Source organism: Hydra vulgaris, chromosome 09 (genome assembly GCF_038396675.1).
Source record: "Hydra vulgaris chromosome 09, alternate assembly HydraT2T_AEP".
Taxonomy (NCBI): Eukaryota; Metazoa; Cnidaria; class Hydrozoa; order Anthoathecata; family Hydridae; genus Hydra; species Hydra vulgaris.
This window is the reverse complement of record NC_088928.1, coordinates 49,915,001-49,924,608: the sequence shown is the minus strand read 5'-3', so window position 1 is coordinate 49,924,608 and position 9,608 is coordinate 49,915,001.

Genomic DNA, 9,608 nt, shown 5'->3' with positions numbered 1-9,608 from the left:
TAATATAAAGAATACAGATGTAATTTAAAAGTGATATATAAACAAGATATATCCAAGATTTATAAACACAATTAAAATTTAATTGCGGCGTATCAAATTTATTGCCAGTTACCACAAAAGCAAAGCGTCTTAATCCCGCCCTCACTACAATACTATTTCTCAGCGCTGAAATGAAAATATATAACTGTTATTATATTAGATTGTTTTGATATAAGAATATATAACATATTACGCTATGTTAATACAATATTTTAGTATAATATATACTCTTATTATTTATGCATACTTTTATTAATTAAACATATATATTGAGATGAAAGTAAAATAAAAAACAATGATAAAAGAAAAGTTTGAACTGCCGAAAGGTTTGAAACATAAAGTTATTTTTATTATTATTTTTTTTGTATATTTATTTGCCTCCAATAAAAAAAAATTACATATACAGCCTTATTACAAATATAATCGGCAGGACTTTCAGAAGATCATATGATCTTATCATGAAGCCCTTTACAATATCGAATATAGTAATGATAACAATAAAATCAAATTAACCAATAAAAATAAATCAACATAAACTACATATAACTGTGCGTTTAAAATAAAAATATACTGGATAAAATATATGAAACAAAAGAACTAAAAACAAGAATAAATATTTTCCGCTGAAAAGATTACTTCTTTTCATTTTCATTTGAAATAAGTTAAAGTCCATTTCAAAGACAAATCAAAGTTTGGCAAAACTTTAAGAAATAAAAATAATTGTTCAAATTTAGTTTAGCAGAAAGTTTCTTGGAGATTTTTTCTTGGCGAAGATTGAATTTGTTTATGGGTTTTACATTATAAAGGTTTATAAATACATCAGGAGATAAATGATTTTTACATTTAAACATGAAACATAAAATATTATAAACATTTAGTTCGTATACATTCAAGGCTTTCATTTCTCTCAGAAGTGGTTTTGAATTTGAAAAACGATTTACAAAATTAATTAGGCGAGCTGCGTGTTTTTGATGCTGATAAAGAGATTTAAGTTTAGTTTAGTGCGCGCTCCCCCATACAATATTTGTATAATTTAAATGGCAGTAGAGTTATAGTTGTTTTAATTGTTGTTTATTTAACATATGTCGAATTTTACATATAATTCCGATACTTTTAGCAACTTTCATGGAGATATTATCGATTTGTTGTTTCCAGGAGTTTTCGTCTACAAGAACTCCAAGTAGTTTTGTAACTTTTTCCCTTTTTAGTATTGCATTATCAATAAAGAGGTCGGGCATCGTATTTGGTAAACATTTTTTTCTGGATATTCGGTGAAAAAGTGTCCATTTTGTTTTTTCTAAGATAAGTTAGTAGGCGAAAAAAAAATTTTTCGGCTTTAGTCGGCAAAAGACAGGTACGTCAACCCCCCTCCCCCATACAAAATCTCTTTGGGACGATCCTGAATTAGCCCCAAATGCCTTATTTCGTTTTAATAATTTAAACGCTGCTTCAAATTCGTTGTATGTTAGGTTTGAAAAATTTAAAGTTAAATTAGGTGAAACTTTTTTTAGTTTACAATGTTGGTCGTGATACAAAAAAATAAACTATTAAAAGTACTATACAAATATATATATATATATATATATATATATATATATATATATATATATATATATATATATATATATATATATATATATATATATATATATATATATATATATATATATATATATATATATATATAGCGTGATAACAGTGTAAACTGAAGATAGAAGATCATTAAGATCTTATCGTCGGAACCTTAAAAACAGTAATAAACAAATTAATTTACGAATACTTTGTAAAGTATACGTTACAATAAATTAGAATAAATAATTTAGAATTTTTTGCATAAGCAAAACTTTAAACAATATAAGTAACATATATAAATGTAAAAACAATATAAATAGTTGTAAACAACAAAACTTTAAAGAAAAAAAAAAAGAAAAATCCAAAGTAAAGTTAAATAATAGATAAATTAATTTGTAATACTGTAAAATTTTATCGAGGGAAAAAATTAAATTTTTTATTTTGTTTTTAAAAAGACAAAAAGAATTTGTCATTAAAATGAAGAATTTTATTTGATAGCTTGTTACGATCGAAAAAAAAAATTTATTAGATTCAGAAGCAATTTTATTAGGATCATTAAGTAATTTATTTTTAATATTTATTGCATTTGGTAATGATATTGTACTTTTCTTTTTTTTCCCGTGATCTCTTACATTAGTTGCCAAACACGTTTTGTGCTTTGCAAACAAGTCGGAGTAGTAATTTCTTTTCGCATTTTTGCGGAGTTTTTCGAAATTATTTTTATAAATTAGGTAGTTACTTTTGTTATTGATTGATTTATATTTTAGATATTTAATATACAGTTTTTGTTTCACTTTCGATGATTTTTTAAGTCCTTTAGTTATCCAAGAACATGATACGTCCGTGGCGTATTAGTTGGATATAAATGTTTAAAAAAAAGAATCGTAGATCAGGTTTATATCATTATTAAAGCTAATATTGCTTCAGTTTTGATTCGAAATTTGAAGATTGAAATTGTTAAACGATTTCAAATTATTGTTATTGTATACACGCTTTTTTATAGTTGTTTTACTCAGAAGATTTAATTCATAATTTCCATTTATGCAAATTATGAATTAAATCGCCTGAGTAAAACTTTTTGTTGAGACATCTGTTTTAACAATACCTTTTTTAAGCAGCTTGTTAAAAAAATCATTAATTAGAATCTATTAAGGAAGATGAAGGTTTGTTATTCTTGTAGCTTTATTTATTAAGGTTTAGGATTCCCGTTTCAAATAAGTCGAAAAATTTTTTTATGCTTTGGTTTTTATTATACTCAAGACAGTCCAAATTGAAGTCCCCTATTATTTAATACTTTTTTCTTTCTTGATTAATTTTTTCGATCAAGTGATGTTTTAAAAAATTGCTTAAGTGTTCAGTTCTTCCAGTTGGAGACCGATAACAACAGCTTAGATTTTTGTTTATAGTTTCAATGGACCTTTCCCATAAATCGGCAAAAGCGCAATGCATTGTGGTAGTTGTATTCATTAAAATTCATATAATATTCATTAAAATCATATAATATTCATTAAAATCAAAACAAATGTCGAAAAGCGTAATAAATTTTAACAGTGGTGTTCCATTATGTGAAAACAGTGAGATTGCACTTAGTGAAAACAGTGAAATTGAACTTTTTAAAAACAATGAAGATGAACGTGAAAATACTGAAGGTGTCACTCTTTTAACAAAATTCGATCTCACTGAGGGAAGTTGAACTCACACTAACAGTGAAGTTGACTTCAGTTCAAAAAGTTGTGGCTGTACTTATTGTGTACCTAACTGTTTTAATAACTCTAAGTGTAATAAAAACTTATCATTTTATGTTATACCCAAGGAAAAAGTTTTTAAAAAGTTATGGTTAGCCAAAATTAGCAAAATGACTTTATTCCTTCTTCGTCACACGGAGTTTGTTCAGCACACTTTCAAGGAAACAAAAAACTTATAAGAACAATGTTCCAACAATTATTCCGAAAACAATTAAACTAACTGCTCTTGAACCAAGGAGAACCCAAAATAGCCTTGGTTTAATACATAAAATAACACAAATACCTTATAGAGAAGAACAGTCAACTCTTGTTTTGAGCTACAAAGAGAAAATAAAACAAGAAAATAAAATTTCTTAAGATCAAATTGAGGACATTATAAAAGTATAACAATAGTTAGTAAACACTCAAAAAGAAGCTATATATAAGCTCAATGAAAAAAATACTTCTATCACAATTTACAGTTGAAAGGTTTCAGCATAACAAAAAACATTTCAAATTTTACACAGGTTTTGAAAATCATGAACTATTTAAAGTAGTCATGAAGTTTATAGAACCAGAAATATATATATACTCAATTATTGAGGTTCAATGTCTATTATCGCTGATCTTTTAAATGAAACTTCTTCATCTAAAACAAGAGGAAGATCATGTATATAAATATCGAAGAGAAATTTTTTATGGTGCTAGTTTGACTACGTTGCACTTTTCCTAAAGAAGATTTAGCAATACAGTTTGATATTTCATCAAGCACTACCAGTAGGTTATTAATTACTTAGTATGATTTTTTGCACATAAAATTTAGATCAATTCTAATATTGCCAACAAAAAAAACTAGTTAATGAAACAATGCCTAGCTGCTTTAAAGATGTATACCTAATGCTCGTGTAATTATAGACTGTACAGAGATTTTTATTGTGATGCCAACAAGTTATTGCACTCAATCAGGAATGTTCTCAAAGTATAAGCATCACACAGCAAAGGGTTTGATTGGTATTGCACCAAGTGGTGCAATTACATTTGTTTATGATTTTTTATGCAGGAAGATCAAGTGATAAACAGATAACAAATACTGTGGCATACTAAAATTATTAGAAAAAGGTGATAGTCTGATGGCAGATCGAGGTTTCGATATTGTAAATGACTTATCAAAAGGAATATGTCTCAACATACCACCATTTCTTAAAGGCGATTTCCAACTTACATTGGAAAAAGAACTAGAATTAAAAAGAATTGCATCTGTGCGAATTTATGTTGAATGTGCAATTGCAAGAATCAAAAACTACAAAATATTACAAAACACATTTCTACTTTCAATGGCTGCTGAAATGAAAAAAAAAATGGGTCGTAGTTTGTTATTTAGTTACTTTTCTACAACCTCTAATAAAAGCTGATAGCAAATAATGTAACAAGACAAAATAAGAAAAGTATCATAAATATTTTGTAAATTTTATTTTACTTTAAATATTTCTGTTGACATAAATTTTAAATAAAAAATTGTTAACTTTGGAAAAATAATTTTATTACATATTTCCGCATCATTATCTATTGTTTCGATGTGCAATGATTTTTCTGTGTACACAATAAAATCAATTGTTTTAGTTTCTGTTAGTGCCATAACGCCTTGACATTGATAATAATAGGGATACTTTCTTTTTAATTTCGGAGCACCATTGTTAAATTTCATATAAAAGTTTTTATTTTGACACGCTTCTTCAATTTTTAAATGTTTTTTTGAAGAAGGACATTTCATTTCAAGTACTTTTTCAGTGTTAACTACTCCTTCAGGGCTGCAACCCAACCAAGGGCATTTTGGGTTTATAAAAAACCCACATCGAATAACACTTGACTTCGTTATGCTTACATATAGTTTTATTGCTGTTTCTTTATTATCCTTTCCCCGCATACAGCTTTCTCCTACTTTGATATTTTTAGTTTGTAAAGCTTTTTTTTAATGGATGTTGGGTAAATTTTTTTCTACCTATTTATTACATTGTCAAAATTTGAAGATGTCAATCGTTTGCATCTTTCTTGATACCATAATGTACTTTCAGATTGTTTAACTGTATTGACTTCAATACTTTTAGCTTCCTCAATGTCAACAATTAAATGCAATTCTACAAATGCTTTTTGTTCAGAGGTCATGCAGCAACATGCTTACAACAGCGCCCCCCCCTCCCCGCACCAGCTTTACAAAGGCTTTTAGCATAAAGTATTTCACCAGTAGACTGGCACAAGTGTATAAAAACTTGGTATTGTTTACGTTTCATAGAAGCTGCAACATTAGACTTTACAATAAACAAATTTATGGAAGTTTTTACATTTGCTTTAACACATACATTTTTGACGTAATTTTCTTTAAATAAACGATAGATAAGAGTTTGGTGCTTATTGGCTCCTCTTTTACAATTATCAATATATATAGTATCATTAACAAGATATTTCTTGATAAAATTGGGAGATATATTTGGGAAAAGTGAAATGTCTCTTGACCAAGTTGATATACTCTTGTTTATAGATTCTTCTTCGTCGACAGCAATAAGTTCATCGTACTTAAGTTCCCAAAAAACAGCTTTAGATGCCTGAAAAGAGTTCTGAAAAGAACTAGCATCAACTTTATTTTCTAAATTAGCAGTAAAAGAACTCATCATTAAAATAATATTTAATTCCAAATGCTTTAATTGGATTGTTTTGATTTAAATGAATACAACTACCACAATGCATTGTGCATGTGCCGATTTATGGAAAGGTCCATTGTTAAAATCTCTCGATCTTTATCAGAAACACTCATATCGCGTCTAATGTTATAAAGAATATTTTCTTTTATGTAAAAAAAGTACTCCTCCTCCTCGCTCCTCACGTTTCCGTTAAACATACTATGTTAACAGAGTTTTCTGTTTCATATAATAAATTTAAATAACTTTCAAAATTTTTTTTGAGACTCAGAATGTTTACATGGGTGATATTATAATAATCACTATTTTGTTCCATATTAAAATAATTTCTTGTTCTATTTGGATAAAAATAAGAGCATTCAATCTCAGGCGTATTAATTTCGATAAAATAATTCATATCTGGGTCGGGTTAATCGTCCAATTTAAAATAGTTAATTTGAATAAATTTAAAATTTTTTTCAAATTTATTGTTAATAATTTTAACCATTTTCGTAGCCAAATATTTTTGAAAAAAAAAAGATGAGTAGTATATCCTTTTAGATCTTAGTGATTATTTTATTCTAAACCACTTTAGCGTATTTACCTGTCGCACGAATTCCTTTGGCTTCGGCGAAGAGCTGCTTTCGAATATTTATAGTTCTTTTGCTGAAATCTTTGTTAATGTAGACATTTTCGTTCCAGAGTTTTCATTTTTTTGTATTCTTCTAGAACTAGTTCGCGGTCCTTAGAGTTTAGAAATTTCACCACAATAGTTCTTCTCCTTGTATTTCCTTTCCCGTTATCTTTTCTTCCTGTACTATGTGCTTTTTCGACATACACTTCCTGCTTAATATCCAATTTTTCCTTCACAAATTTTTTTATTAATTCCTCACTCTTTTACCATGTCTCACCTTTAATTTCATTAGTTCCCTTAAATCTTAAGTTATTACGACGACTCCTATCTTTAAGTACAGCTATTTTGTCCTTTAAAATTTCATTTTCTTCATTTGACTTATTTAATGATTGTGGATTATTTTTAGTATTCTTTGTAGATTCACTTAGTGTTTTGTATTGATGGTTTAAAAATTCGATGGCTTTGTTTGATTCATTAAGCTCTTTTTTCAAGTCCTTGTTTTCTTCTTTCCTATGGATCAAATCATTTTCCAGTTTTTGAATATGGTCATTGAAGATTTTGATGATGGTATTCTCGAGCATTTCGAGTAACTCTTTTAGTTGAGATAAAGAATATTTATTTGTCATTTTAATAAGTTCAGTAAGTCAATTGATTTCAACGATAAAATTGGATAATGATAAGAATAATTTTCTTATAAATTAGTAAACTTGATTTTTTCAAATATACGTGTCCGTTCGCTTATCTTCTCGGCTGCCGTCTACAACTTCTCAGCTGCCGTCTATAACGAACATTATTAAAAGAGTATCAACTTTCCTAACAACAGTGCAAACTCTGATTCAATCTGGAATGTGCTTTGCACATTCATATTCCAATTTCAAATTATATAAAAAATGTAAGTAAATATACAAATTATATCTTATATATAACAGAAGAAAGTAAACCTATTTATCGACCATTTAAACAATAAAAACAATCTTTATCCTAATTAATTGTGCTAATTAATTTGCTTTAATTAACTTAAGGTATGTTAATATGAAATTAATAAAAATGTAAATATGAACTTAATAAAATGCGTAAACCTAATATGAAAAATAAACAAACTTAATGCAGATTAAGAAGAAGTCAAAAGTCAAGGTTTTAGAAGATATAGTTCATAAAGGTACTCTTTAAATATTGGCTCATGCAATCGAACTTTATAATGCAAAACAGAGAACAATTTAAAAAAATAATCTTATAGAAACCGTTGAATAAAGATCCATTATTTTTCTTTTTTATTCTTCCTTTATTTTAAACATGTTAATAGTTAAGTTCAAAGTTTTTTCAGAAGCGGATCATTTTTTTGTGTCTGAGATATTCTAAGACTCCCAGCATTTATATGTTTATACTTGGTACTTATTTATATATTTGTATAAGGTTCCTTTGCAAATAGTGTTGACCATGTAAAGTTATAACCCTCCTCAGATTGAGAAGGTTACAAATTCTGGTATTGAATACTGTTGGCATGTCTGAAGTGGATCTTTCAATGATGCCCTTTCTCTCTTAGACAAGGTGCAAAAATGCATTGCAAAAATAGTTGGACCTGCTCTTGCAGCCAACCTCCAACCATTATTACATCGTCGTAATGTTGCTTCTTTTTATCTTTTCTATAAATACTATATTGGACACTGCTTTAAAGAGCTAGAGTCTATTGTGCCATCTACTGAAACTCATTCTCGTGTCATTCTATTAAGTCACATCCTTTTACTGTGACTGTTCTGAAGTGCTCTAAAAATTCTTATTTATCCAGTTTTTTTCCTCAAACATCAGTTCTTTGGAATTCGCTTCCTTCATTTTATTTTCCTAATTCATATAATTTGATATATTTTACGTCGTGTGTCAATCGTTATCTTGCTCTATGAACTTCATCTTTTCTCTTCCATTAACGTCCAACTCTGATAGGTGATTGCTTGCAGCCTTGTTGGAAGTGAAGAAGTTGGGAGTAAAAATTTTGTAGCTTTTTTGTTCCCAGTTCTCGCTACCCTTAAAAAAACTCATTATTATTTAAAGTTAAGTCAAATTTAAGTTCAGGAATATTTAAAACATATCTCAGATCATTTTCCCATTTTCATTGTTTCACAAAAATGTAATAAAAATGATATTCAAAAAAATAAAAAAAACAACAACAAGAATAATAATCGACTCTTCAGTAAAATATTTTCATAACCTTTTATCAATCGTTAACTGGGATGGTCTATTCCTGAATCAAAACTCTGATAAAGCCTTCAATATACTCATATCAGAGTATTATAGATATTATAACAAAGCATTTCCAGAAGTTTCAAAGTTCGTTAAAACAAAAACGCTATTAAACACTTGGATTACGAAGGGTATTCTTTACTCTTCTAAAAAAAAGCAACGACTATATAACAAATGAAACTAATTATAAAAACTACAAACGACTCTTTGAGTCAATTGTAAAAAAATCAAAAAAGTATTATTATTCAGATCAATTAAAAAAGCACTCGAATATTCCTTAAAGTACTTGGCGTATTATTAAGGAAGTCGTTGGTAAAAATAGTTCTGACAGAAATACTATTCAAAAATTACTCAAATTTAATAATAACTACGTTTTAAAGAAACAACTAGTGGTTGAAACACTTAATGAATTTTTTGTAAATTTGGTCTTTCATTAGCATCAAAAATTGAATCCTTACAAACCAGCTTTGATGCATACTTGGTTTCTAATAACACTAATACTATGTCTAATGATAAACTTATTGAAGGAGAATTATTAGTCACGGTTTCAAGCCCAAAAAAGTATAGGAGTTGACAATACAAGTAGTAGCATCATTATCAATTCAATAAAACTCATTACAACCCCACTCTTGTATAAATTTAATTTATCTTTAAAGATGGTGTTTTTCCGGAAAAGTTAAAAATCGCTAAATCTGGTCATTCTACTGATCACGCAATCTTACATCTTGTACA